Below are 12191 nucleotides of genomic sequence, written 5' to 3' on the forward strand. Positions count from 1 at the left end.
GTCAACATGTCTTCTCATAATTTGAAGCATCTGATCTTGCGCCGCATGCTCTCATTCATTGGAAGCTTTCCCGCTCTCCATGTCTATGTCTAACTTCTCAGACAGTGAAAACCTCCATGCTTTCAGCTCTGCGTCAGTTGTCCTGGAGGCGTTCATTATCTTGGTGAACATGTTTTCCCACATTCTCTTTCTCCTCTCTCTAATCACCGAAAGTCTGCTTTCAGGTGTTGATGAACTGCCGAAGGACACATTTCCAGCTGTCAGACATGGGAAAAAATAAAGGAGCCATTGTACATGAATTAAATGTTTCCATAGCAAGGCTGTTTTCATGCATGGGCTCCCTCGGACACTAGTTCTCAACACTCATACAGCAGGGACTAGAACAACAGCCCCCGACCAGGGGGTCTGGATTGACTAGAAAAGGAAGAAAGGGGACTAGAGGCAGGAGAAAAGACAGCCAAGGGAGGCCACGATGGAGAGTACTACCATCCTCAAGGACTGAGGGGCCAGCTTAGCAAGCACCAACATGAGTTGGATGAATTAAGCACCTCACAGGGGAAAATCATGAACCAGCTAGTGGCTTTAGAACAACAGTGAGCCCAGGTTTTGAAGGAAGCTGAAAATGAGAAGCAACAATTTTTGATCCTGCAGAAAGAACTTTCCCGATAGGGAAAAGTACCAGGGAAGGGAGGGCAGTGGAGACTCAAACTGAATCTTGAACTAAACAGGGTACTCAAACAGAGTCCCACCCTCAGTAGGGGACCATGGAGACCCCAACTCACCAGGGTGCTGTGGAGACCCAAACTGAATTTCAAATCCAACAGAGTACTGTACAGATGTAAACAGAGTCCCCAGATTGGACTCCCCATTAAGCCAGCTAGCATGGGGATTCAAATGGGGCCACACTAACAAATAGAGGCCCAGAAGAAGGCTATGGGTGAAAAAAGGGCTCCGGTATAGGGAAGGAGGTAGAAGGTGCCTGTTTTATGGCTCCTTTCCTGAGGCAGGGGAGCTTGTAGAATGATTGGAAGCAGCAGAACATGAGTTACAGAACCTCAAGCACAAGAGAGAACAACTCGTGACAGATCTCCAATTCACCAAGGGGGAAAGAAAACGCTTTTCATGGTCCATGACTAAGGCTGCGAGTTTGTCACGGAGGTCACAGATTCCATGACTTTCAGGGACATCCATAACTTCTGCAGCGGCTAGTGTGGGCAACTTGAGCAGCCCTGAGCCAGCTGCACCGGCCGCTGCTAGAGTTGTCTCAGGCCACCGCCCCCTCACAGCACCAGCAGGGGTCCCAGGGTGTGCACTGCTACCCACCCCATCCCCAGAAGCAGTGGGGGTCCCTGGCCTGTCAGTCCTGGGCTGCATGCCACTCCCCAGAGCACTGGTGGCACCCCAGGCCACACCTCCCAGAGCACCTGTGATGTCCCAGGCCGCCCTCCCCAGAGCACCCACAGTGCCCCTGGGCCACCGCCTACCCCAGAGCACCTAAGATTTAGTCAGGAGTGTATAGTACACGTCATGGAGAGGTCACATGCCGTGATTTTTTTTTTACTGCCGATGACCTGTCCATAACTTTTACTGAAAATACCTGTGACTAAAACATGACCTCAAGACTGAGATATAAACTCTGCACACTCAGATGGACAGGCCTATGCATGCAGGGATCTTGAAGTCCAGGTGGTGAAGATAAGACTGTGTATTGCTTATATCCAGTGAGGCTAGGGATATGACCTTGACCCCAATACATAAGACTCAGGGCAACTGGGACCATAAGTTTGTGCTTTAGGGACTGTGCTAGGGTCCCTGGGACTGGGAGAACACTCTGATACCTAGCAGACTTTATGTGAAAAGTTGTATAGGGCATTTGTAATATGTTAAAAGACTAAAGAGAATGGTTTGGTTGGTCTGGGGAAATTTGGGGGTTCTGAAGTGTTATAAATAATGCTTTTGTAAAAAGAACAGAGAAAAACATGTTTTTGTATCACTGAAAATGGGGGAGGTATAGCAAAGGCTATCTGGTCTCTGTGTGTAGAACTGGACTCAACTCCCCTGTGTCAGGGCAGGTGAGCCCAATCCAGCCAATTAAAGAGGTCTGGGCTATACCCAGGCTTCTAAAGGGCTGCAAGAGAACAAATGGGAAGGGGAAGGGAATGACTGGGATATGGTGTGCCTTGAGAAGGATAGCAACGGTAGAGTGGTGCTAAGTTCTCTGGTAGAGTAAGGGGCCAGGTGGTCAGGGAAGCAGACCTGGGGTTACTGCTCCAAGAAGGGCACAGAGCTGAGGAGAAGTGGAAAGTTACCAGTAGTAGAAGCACCTGAGACCCTTGGGAAGGGTGGTCCTAAAGACTGAGAGAAAAGGAATGAGTTAAAAGACTGTTTCTGTTTGTTTGTTTATGTGCCTGTTTTAAGATAAAACTTCTGAAAGGAGACTGGACATGCCAGTGAGTGTTTGGAAGGTGGGAAGAAGCCCTGCACCTTGACACCAGCTTTCAATCGAGACCCTTGCATACTCACCATGGAAGCAAGCGTACTTGGAAGACAAATTTCTAAAATAACACAGTACACATCATTTCAATTCACGTTGACATCTGTCAGGTGCCTTAAAAAAAAGAGGCAAAGCCCACAAACAGGACCATATGGAATCAGATCCGTGGTCTATAGCGGGAGTCTCAATCTTGTTCTTTCAGAGCCCCTCCCCCACGTGGTATAAAAGCTCTGGAGCCTTGGGAGGGGGCTCTGGGCTTCAACTGCAGCAGAGCCTTCTGCCCTGCAGGGATGGAGGAGGGGCTCAAGGGTTTTGCCCTACAGGATGGGGGCTCCGGGTTTTCCCCTGCAGGGCTGGAGGCTTCAGCTCCATGTGGTACTGCTTGGCAGGCCCTCTGAAATGGATGGCAGCCCCCCAGTGGGCTGAAGGCCCCCCACTTAAAACCTGTGGTCTATAGGGACCAGTATCCTGTCTGTGAAAGTGGCCAGAAACAGCTCCACAAGTGGAAAGTGCAAGAAACCACATAGTGGCAATTATGATACTTGCAGAGGAAATCCCCTTCTATTTTCCATTAGGAGTTGGCTTATGACTGAGGCATGAATGTTCTTATCCCTTTCAAAACAAGAGAGTAACGTAACCAGAGGTCAAAGATCCTCTAGGCAATGGAAAAAATGTCCCGGGTAGAGAAGAATCTGTTGCCTTTCAAGACAGTTCACAAAAAAGATACAGAAAAGAGGAAAAGGGAGTGTTAACGTCCTTTTCCTAGTCTTCCATCAGCTCAGAAGGCACTTTGGACTTGCTAGAGAGCCCTCTTGAAGCAGGCATTCCTTCATACAGACCAGGAATGTATAGAGTTAACAGCCTGAGCACTGGAAGAGAAGTTTAGTTCAGCATGAATTCTCCATTAACCTTTGATACAGTTTGGTACCCAGGCAGAACTCAACCAGGATATTTCATTAATTGATCTCTTCAGATTTATGTTTCTGGTGTGAGAGGAAACAGAAAACACTTTGGGGAAGGGGTCCCTCTTTGTGCGTGCCCAGTATAATGGGGCCCTGACTGCTAGATGCTATTGTGATACAAATACAATAACACTCCCAAAATTCTGATGATCTCAGCTACCCTAGAGACTCCAGGTGGTTGGATTGGAGCCCTACAACCAAGTACCATAGAAATGTGGGAAACATATCGTAGCCAGGCACATTGGTTCTTCCATTTGAGTATCAGGTGCCAAGCTTAACCACACTGACAAATTGGACAAACCTGTGGCAGGCCTTTCTAGTTGCTGTTACCTCCAACAGGGCAAGGTTTGGAATTAATTCCCATGCCCATACAAGAACATGCTGCCATTGTTATGCGGAAAAGGTTATTTTTATAGCTCCATAAACCTGTCTGTTCAAGTTCTTCTTCCACACTTTCAGGGAAATAGTTCTTCCATCATTTTGTTCTAACCTTTGCAGTGCTGTGGCATAAACAGGCATTCCTAGAGCTCTAAAAATGTATCTCAAACATACAAAATAAATACGCCAGTTGTACACTATTCCTTTCATTCTGTCCAAAATGACAAGGCCTTAAGGTCGCAAGGGTGCTGCAGGCAAGATGTAATAATCCTGCAACAATTGGCATGCTAGGCAGCTGAGGAACTATTCCCTAGAGGCACTGAGGGAAAAAAGTATGAGCCACACTTGAGGAACATTTGCAAAATAATTTTCCATTCCTCTGCAAAGGCATTCTTTGGTAGGATGGTGATTCGGAATTTGTTGCCACGTAATGCCTTAGTTTATAAAGCTTTTGCTTTATATGGGGGAACTTCCATTCCTGCCCATTATTCTACCATCATAATTAAAGTCTGCTTAACCTTTCCCTCCCTACTGCTGGGATTCACTGCTTGCTACTTCCTATGAGTAATGAATGAGGAGAGAAGCCGTGCAACAGAATGAAAAAAATCTTACCTGACAATTTTGTTTGGTAGCAGCTTCTCTCCAAATTCAACCCACCCTGGAAGTCTTGTAAATAACACTAATATAAATTAAACATTTTCTCTAAAGGTAGATTGACACATATATTGTCTTAAGGTTAATAATTGGTTACTGCGGTGTTTCTACAGCTGGAAGAACTCTTCTGGTGGTCTCAGCTGAAAGGCAAAGCTCAGTCCTGAAGACTCCAGCAACAACATTGGATTGCCTCCGAATTCCATGAGTAATGAATTTGGAGAGAAACTGCTAATAGAAAGAAAATGATTAGGTAAGAAATTTCTCATTCATCATGATCTTATGAATGCATTCACTAGCCTGTATTCTAATCTACAGGCCTACACAGATTTAATTTAATCAACAGGCCTACACAGTTTTATATCCAGAATACGATACTATATTTTATTTATCATACATCTTTACACCAATGTTCATTGGGTAAATACTTCTCATCTCAGTAGTCCAAAGCACAAATTAATGGTGAAGGATGCTGTAGGGATCCTTGCTCCCAATCCTCAGCTGATTTAAAATGAAGTCCTTTGGTGTTTCATAGGTCTCTCCAACTATTTTCCCATCCCCTCCTTTCGCTTTACCTCTAAACTCAACAGAGGCTGATGAACTGACGTGAATTGTTAGTCCATGTGATCAAGTTGGTTAAATAAGGAAAATTTGAACTGTTTCTTTATTCATAAAAACAGAAAAAATGAATAATTGTCCTCTTGTTCAACCATTAGTGAAGGATAATTTTCGTCCTGGTATGAAAATGTTTTTTTTTAAACCTTTATCTGTAACCAAACAAATGAGCAATTCCATTTAGCTATCAGACATCAACCAAAAATGCTTTGGTTAGAATAACTGTAGTGTAAAGGATAAGGACATGTCAGAGATAAAGATTTGACAGTTTAGCATATTCAGTGAGTGGTGCTCATAAGCCACAAAGTGAAAACTTATTACATAAAATGAATTATGAGGAATATGAAAAAATAAAGACTTGCTGATTTTTCTCCTCCCCAGGCAGACACTGACTTGTACTTGCTGACATATGATGACTTTATGGTTACCTGTGTGGAATGAGTTTCGTTATCCCATTCCAGTTCCTTGTGGACTGTGACATCATATGAACAACCACCACAACTGGCATTAATTGCTATCCTTGATACTCAAACTCACTGGGGAGAGACCAAGAGGTGAATGAGTATGAATAGTGAAGACAAATGTACATGGGTACTCCTGGAAATGGTCTCAGCAGGTCAGAATAGAAACACAGTGGTGGAGCAGTATAAAAAAAGTTAAAGGGCGGACTTCCGCATTCACAGCTGTAAAGGAGCACACTTCACAAGCACCTGATTCACAGGCAAAATTCTAAGTTATTGTTTAAAAAGCTTTTTTGATCTTAATAGCTATTCCTTTTTCATTATTCATTGTTCACTTTACTACATCTTTTCTGGATATTGGGCAGAACAAATCAATGGTTTATCAGAAGAACATGAGTGATTTGGTAGGTGCAAATTACTTCTCATCTTGGACTGCTTAGAAGATAGAACCAGGTTTCAGGTTTCACTCTGAGTAGAATAAATTAGGGTTAAAGGTGACCAGCAAAGGTTTTGGTGAAAATTAAAATATTGTTTGTAAGAGCCCAAAAGAGGAAAGAAGACTATTATAGCTGTTGTGCTAAAAGTTAATTAATGCTGTCTTTTAACAAAAAAAATTGAGGCAATCATTAGCTCCCTCAGATGCAGAGAAATCTGATCTGAAATGAGACTGACAGCACTTTTTTCTGGAGGTCTTCCGTCCACAATAGCCTCTTTCCCTCCCTTTCCATAAAAATAAAAGTTTAAAACATATTTGAATCACACGTATATACTCCCAAACTGCCTGTTGACTCCTGGTATCTTTTAGTAATATTTCTAATGCAAGGGATGAGAGCCATGTCTATGGGAATATTTATTCACAGGTGCAAAAAATTCTATTTGGTTTATCCTTTGAATAGCTAATGATGATTTCAGTGATGTCTCTAAGGCAATGAATTAAAGCCTTAATACAAGGGCAATCCTCTCCCACCCCCAACATATATAACTTTTGATTTAGTTTGGCCTTCAGTGTGGCTTTTGATTATTAGAGATGGCCAGAACATGGAAGTATTTCCATGGAAATATTCACATTTATGAGCGGGGGGCGGGAATCATCATCCTGAATCAGGTGGAAAAAGTAAATTGATTGATTGATTGGGGGGAAGGGATTTCCAGAGAATTTCCATCTTGGGAGATCTGAAAAGAATTTTTTTGGCATACCAGCTGCCTGCCTGGAAGGTGAAACAGGCAGAAAGTAAAACTGACAAGAGCCTTCCAGGCAGGCAGCGAATAAACCATCATCTTGATTATCCTGACAAAGAAATCCTGTTAGGCTGACTGCCTTATAACCTTTTGTCCAGTGGTTAGGGCACTCCCTTTGGATGTGGGAAGCCCAAGTTCAATTTCCCCCCAGTCTGATGTGGAGAAGTGATGTGAAGTTTGATCTCCCATCTCTCAGGTGAGTGCCCAAACCAATAATGTGCAGTCATTCTCTCTCTCTCACTCTCTGGTCCAATGAATATTTAACTATTTATGTACAGTGGAGCAGCTTCAGCAGGAAAGATAGGTGGTGGAGTGCCGAGTCTGAGGATCCTGCTGATGTTGAGTCTCTAATCTGCTCAGGAGTGTCAGGATTTAGGCATCTTTACACATGTTCAGCAGCTGAAATGTACATGACTCAGGGACTTTAACAGTGGAAATGTAGCCACTTCCTGGCAGCTGAGTAGGGGTTTTGTGAATGCCAGTGGTGCCTAAATGTTGGACTTAGGTGCCTAAAGTGTCAGCTAAGCTTCTAAGACCCTTTGTGAATCTAGCCTTTTGTGCTTAATATATAGTTAGTACAATGTGTGATGTTGTATAGGAACTGAAATGAAATCTGGCAATAGGCTATTCGGTACTTTCCAAAGTACCTACCGATAAGACGCCTTTAATCTTAAAATATACTTTGTGGAATCACATCAGCAGATAAGATATGTTCAATATAAAATAAAGAGTCCTCTGTTTCATCACTGTCATAAGAGAATATAGACAATGCTGGGTAATCACTGGAATCTTATGTCATTTTCTGTGTGTTATTTACACAGATTTCAGAATACTCAGCTTGAAAATTGCTTGAAATGTCCATTCACTAAATCTTCATACTTTATCTTGTCTAGGTAGCCTGCTACCGTATCCACAGCCACTGCAAAAGGTCAGGCTCTCTCTCTTTCTCTCATTCTACTTGTCTGGAAAATCCCAACAAGTGAACAAACCCAAAAGCCCTTCAAAAATACTCTAACCAGTCTATTATTTTCCCATCTTGTCACAGCCAAAGACAAAGGAAAATTGCTGCTACGATTAGTTTCTGAGACTTTATCATGGACGGCAGTGCAACATGACCATAGGGGAAACTATGGAAATGACCCTTTCAGAATTTTTCTTGAGCTATTTCCTTGAAGCCCCCAAAGGATAAAGCAATGGCTGTCAATCCTAAAATCTAATGAAGCCATGAAGCGCAAGAACTGAAATGTAACAGAACAAGGAAGATTACTGTATTGACCATTTCAGCCACAAGCTTTCTGTTGATAATGACAACAGATGGCAGGTGAAGCAGTTTGGATAAAATAGGAGTTGACCTAAACCTTCACCCAAAACTTAAATCAAATTTTTATGAAGTTCAAAAGGGTCTTTTTCTTTCTTTAGTTGTTTTCCAGTTTTAGGCAGATCTATTATTAGAAGTGCCAAAATATCACAAGGAAGGTTGTTCTCACTGTTCTTCATTCCCAAATGGAAGTGAGAATTAACAGAAATCTTATTTGTGAGCATTCCAACTCGATATTACAGGTTCCAGAAATTCAAATTGTGGAAATAAAGCTCATATCATTATCCAAACATTTACCTGTGCTTTGCATTTACATACGTTCTATCTTGGCTTTGAGGTTATGTTTTTTTGTTTGTTTTCTGTTTTGGTGGTGGGTGAAAGTTTGGATAAGTACCTGGACAGTTAAGTGTGTGTCTGTTTAAATTTTTTTTGTAGATTTAGTTTAGATTTTTTTTTTTTTACAGCATCAGTCCTAACTTTTTATGGCACATTTTTTAGCAATGTGATTCTCTGTTTTGAGTCTTCACATTGTCCTACAGCAGCACTTTTTACACGCAGTTAGGGTCGGATTCTACAACTCAGGCAAATAATCACTACTTATCCGAATAATCCAATGAAGTGAGCTGTAGCTCACAAAAGCTTATGCTCAAATAAATTGGTTAGTCTCTAAGGTGCCACAAGTACTCCTTTTCTTCTTTCTACTGGCCTAAATGGGAGCCTTTACGTCAGTACCCATCTGCAAGATCAAGCTTCACTTCTCCATTTCAGGTGTAAGTCATCCTTATCTTTACAATTTCTTCTCCGTCAGTGGCAGATCCACTTACAATGTATAACAAAGAGCTGCAAGTAAAATCACACTAAATAATATATCCTTATTGTCTAAAACATGGCATTAATAAGGCATATTTATTTTCTTATCCAATCGGGATCAGAATTCATTAAAACCTGTGAGGCTAAGAGTGTAGACTCATGGATGTGGATTCTTTTAAGCAATATGAATAGTATGCTCACTACCAAGTCTGTGCAATTGTCCTTTTTTCCCACTAGGGCACAGTGGTTTTTTGGTTGAAAAGAGTATATATCGTCTAAGTTTATTTCTCCAGTCCTTCACTATTTTGAAGGCTTGCCTGCCTTGTCAACTGCCTTGTAGGCTATTTCTAATGGTATTAATCAATCCATTGCCAACTCAACAGTTTGGAAAGATGTTCACTCAAAACATATAAACCCAATAAACCACAGCAAAATATTTCACAGAGTTCTGCTGTGCTTTGACAATGGAAAGGCTTGTTGTATTTGACCACCTACAGATTTAATGGAAATGAGCTTCATGGAAATACATGAGAACTAGAATCAGATGCTTACCAATTATCAAAGCATATTGCAGAAATATGGCCATATAACACTGGTATTAAACACTATGTCTGGACCAGAATTATTCCAAGGGTTTCCAGCAAGATAAAAGCAGGTCTCTGCTGGTTTAACTGTGCAGGAGACTAAAATATAACAATAACTTCTTCAGTTCTTTTGATGTGGAGACCTTTCTCATAATGGGAGTTGTTTGATTAATAAAGAATCTTTATCTACTGTGCTCCTTTGTACTGTCACTAGGAAAACAATCCAAATATAAAGAACATATTTAATCAATTTGTTCTAACATAAGCAAATGTGCACAGACATTTAAAATACAGAATAACACACAAACTGCAGAATAACTGGATAAGGATTTTTCTTTGTTTTTACCTTTTTGGACATCTTTGTTTTATTTTAACAAAAGTCTTCAGCATTTATATAAATTAAACAAGAAAAAAAAAGGTAGGGGTTTAACAGATTATTAAGAACAATAAAACTGATAATATTTAAGGCTGCAATTTTGGTACAGAAAGAGAATGCTTTAACTTTTTTTTTCTGAATGGTTACTTTAATCAATTTATAACGGAATTGCTTTTCTGTTGAAAAAGTAGAGAAGAAAATGTAATGACACCTGAAACAATATGATAAATAATAAAAGGAATGGCAGCTACAATAATGGTATTATTATTACAGTTATTATTAATATTAACATTATTATTTATAATATGTTCGTAGTCTTTGGTTCCAGTAACAATCAGCGGCTGTTTTGTGTGAGCTGCTGTATAAACATAGAAGTAGACACAGTCCCTGACTTTGAAGAGTTCACTATCTAAAGAATATAAAGAAGAAATAACAAAGAAAAATGTCAAGTAGGGGAGAAATAAAAGTTTACTCATCAGCAGTGAATGAAATGTAGGGAGATATCAAACTCAAGGATTGAAAGAGATTATTTTTTAAGATAGAGCTTAAACATGTAGTGTGTGTGTGTGTGTGTGTGAATTGCACTGTCCCCTTTGTCTTCCTATCAAACTTCCACTGATAATGAAAAATGGATGCTAGAAAACAGAGATATTCTGAAAACTTCACAAACAAGCAAATTTTAATAAATTGGTGGTAAGCAGGGATTGATTTAATGGTATTACTCTTTTTTGCTTTGTTTAGGACAAATGCCCTTCCCCCTTCTGACCACGGAAAGAGATCACCCTGACAAAGCAGGATCACTATAGTTTGCTACGGAAGAGTGTGGTATAAGATCCCAAGAAGGGGTTTTGTACCTTCTACTTGACACACAATAGCAGACCATGGAGGTTTGCTTTACCTCATGGCTCAGATGGTTTTGCGGGTGGGACAGAAGCTAGTGGATTCCTACCCACAGAATAGACCCAGAGGAGCTGGTGGAGAGAGCTCACATTATAGAAATGTAGGCCTGGAAGGGACCTTGAGAAGTCAAGAAGTCCAGAAACCCTGTACTTAGACAACACCAAGAAAACCTAGACATTCCCTGACATGTGTTTGTCCAACCTGTTCTTAAAAATTTCCAATGATAGGGATTCTACAACCTCCCTTGGAAGCCTGTTCCAGGGCTTAATAACCTTATTGTTAGAAAGTTTTTCCTATTATATAATATAAATCTCCCTTGCTGCAGATTAAGCCCTTTACTTCTTTCCCTATCTCCAGTGGACATGAAGAACAATTGATCACAATCCTATTTAGAACAGCCCTTAACATAGTTGCAGACTGTTATCAGGTCCCTTCCCCCAATCCTCTTTTCTCAGGACTAAACATACTCAGTTTTTTTAACCTTTCCTCACAGGTCAGGTTTTTTAAACCTTTTATCATTTTTGTTGCTCTCCTCTGGACTCTTTCCAATTTGTCCACACCTTTTCTAATGTTGTGATGCCCAGAACTGGACACAGTACTCCAGCAGAGGGCTTACCAATTCCAAGTAGAGTGGAATAATTACTTCCCAGGTCTTACATACAACTATCCTGTTAACACACCCCAGAATGATATTAGCCTTTTTTGCATCTACATCACATTGTTGACTCGTATTCAATTTGTGATCCACTATAACCCCCAGATCATTTTCAGCTAGCTGGTTAGTCCCCATTTTGTAATTGTGCATTTGATATTTCCTTCCTAATTGAAGTACTTTTACTTGTCTTTATTGAATTTCCTCTTTTTGAATTCAGACCAATTCTTCAATTTGTAAAGATCCTTTTGAATTCTAATCCTGTCCTCCAAAGTGCTTGCAACCCCTCCCAGCTTGGTGTCATTGGCACATTTTATAAGCATACGCTCCATTCCATTATCCAAGTCATTAATGAAACCAGGCCCAGTACTGATTCCTGTGGGACTCCACTAGATATGCCCTCCCAGTTTGACAGCAAACCCTTGATAACTACTCTTTGAGTATGGTCTTTCAACCAGTTGTGCACACACTTTATAGTAATTTTAACTAGACCACATTTCCTAGTTTGCTTCTGTGAATGTCATCTGTGACTGTGTTAAAAGCCTTACTAAAATCAAGCTACAACATGCCTACTGCTTTCCTCCTATCCACTAGACCTGTAACTCTGTCAAAGAAGGCTGAAATAGCTTCTATGAAGTGGCATGCGGTGTTGGTGTAGCTGTGTCAGTTCCAGGATATTGGAGATAAAGTATAGCTAAGGTAGTATCTTTTATTGGACCAACTTCTGTTGGTGAGAGAGAAAAGCTTTCAA

At 40.9% G+C, this 12191-nt stretch overlaps 1 long non-coding RNA gene across 1 annotated transcript; it reads left to right on the forward strand.

Moving 5' to 3' along the window:
• The first annotated feature begins 6938 nt into the window (after positions 1 to 6938).
• LOC119565216 lies at positions 6939 to 9989 on the forward strand. The gene is made up of 3 exons (XR_005223860.2): positions 6939 to 6996; positions 7694 to 7728; positions 7846 to 9989. It is a non-coding gene; the product is annotated as an uncharacterized LOC119565216 (long non-coding RNA).
• Positions 9990 to 12191: the final 2202 nt, after the last annotated feature.

The sequence above is a fragment of the Chelonia mydas genome, chromosome 1 (assembly GCF_015237465.2).
Source record: "Chelonia mydas isolate rCheMyd1 chromosome 1, rCheMyd1.pri.v2, whole genome shotgun sequence".
Classification (NCBI taxonomy): domain Eukaryota; kingdom Metazoa; phylum Chordata; order Testudines; family Cheloniidae; genus Chelonia; species Chelonia mydas.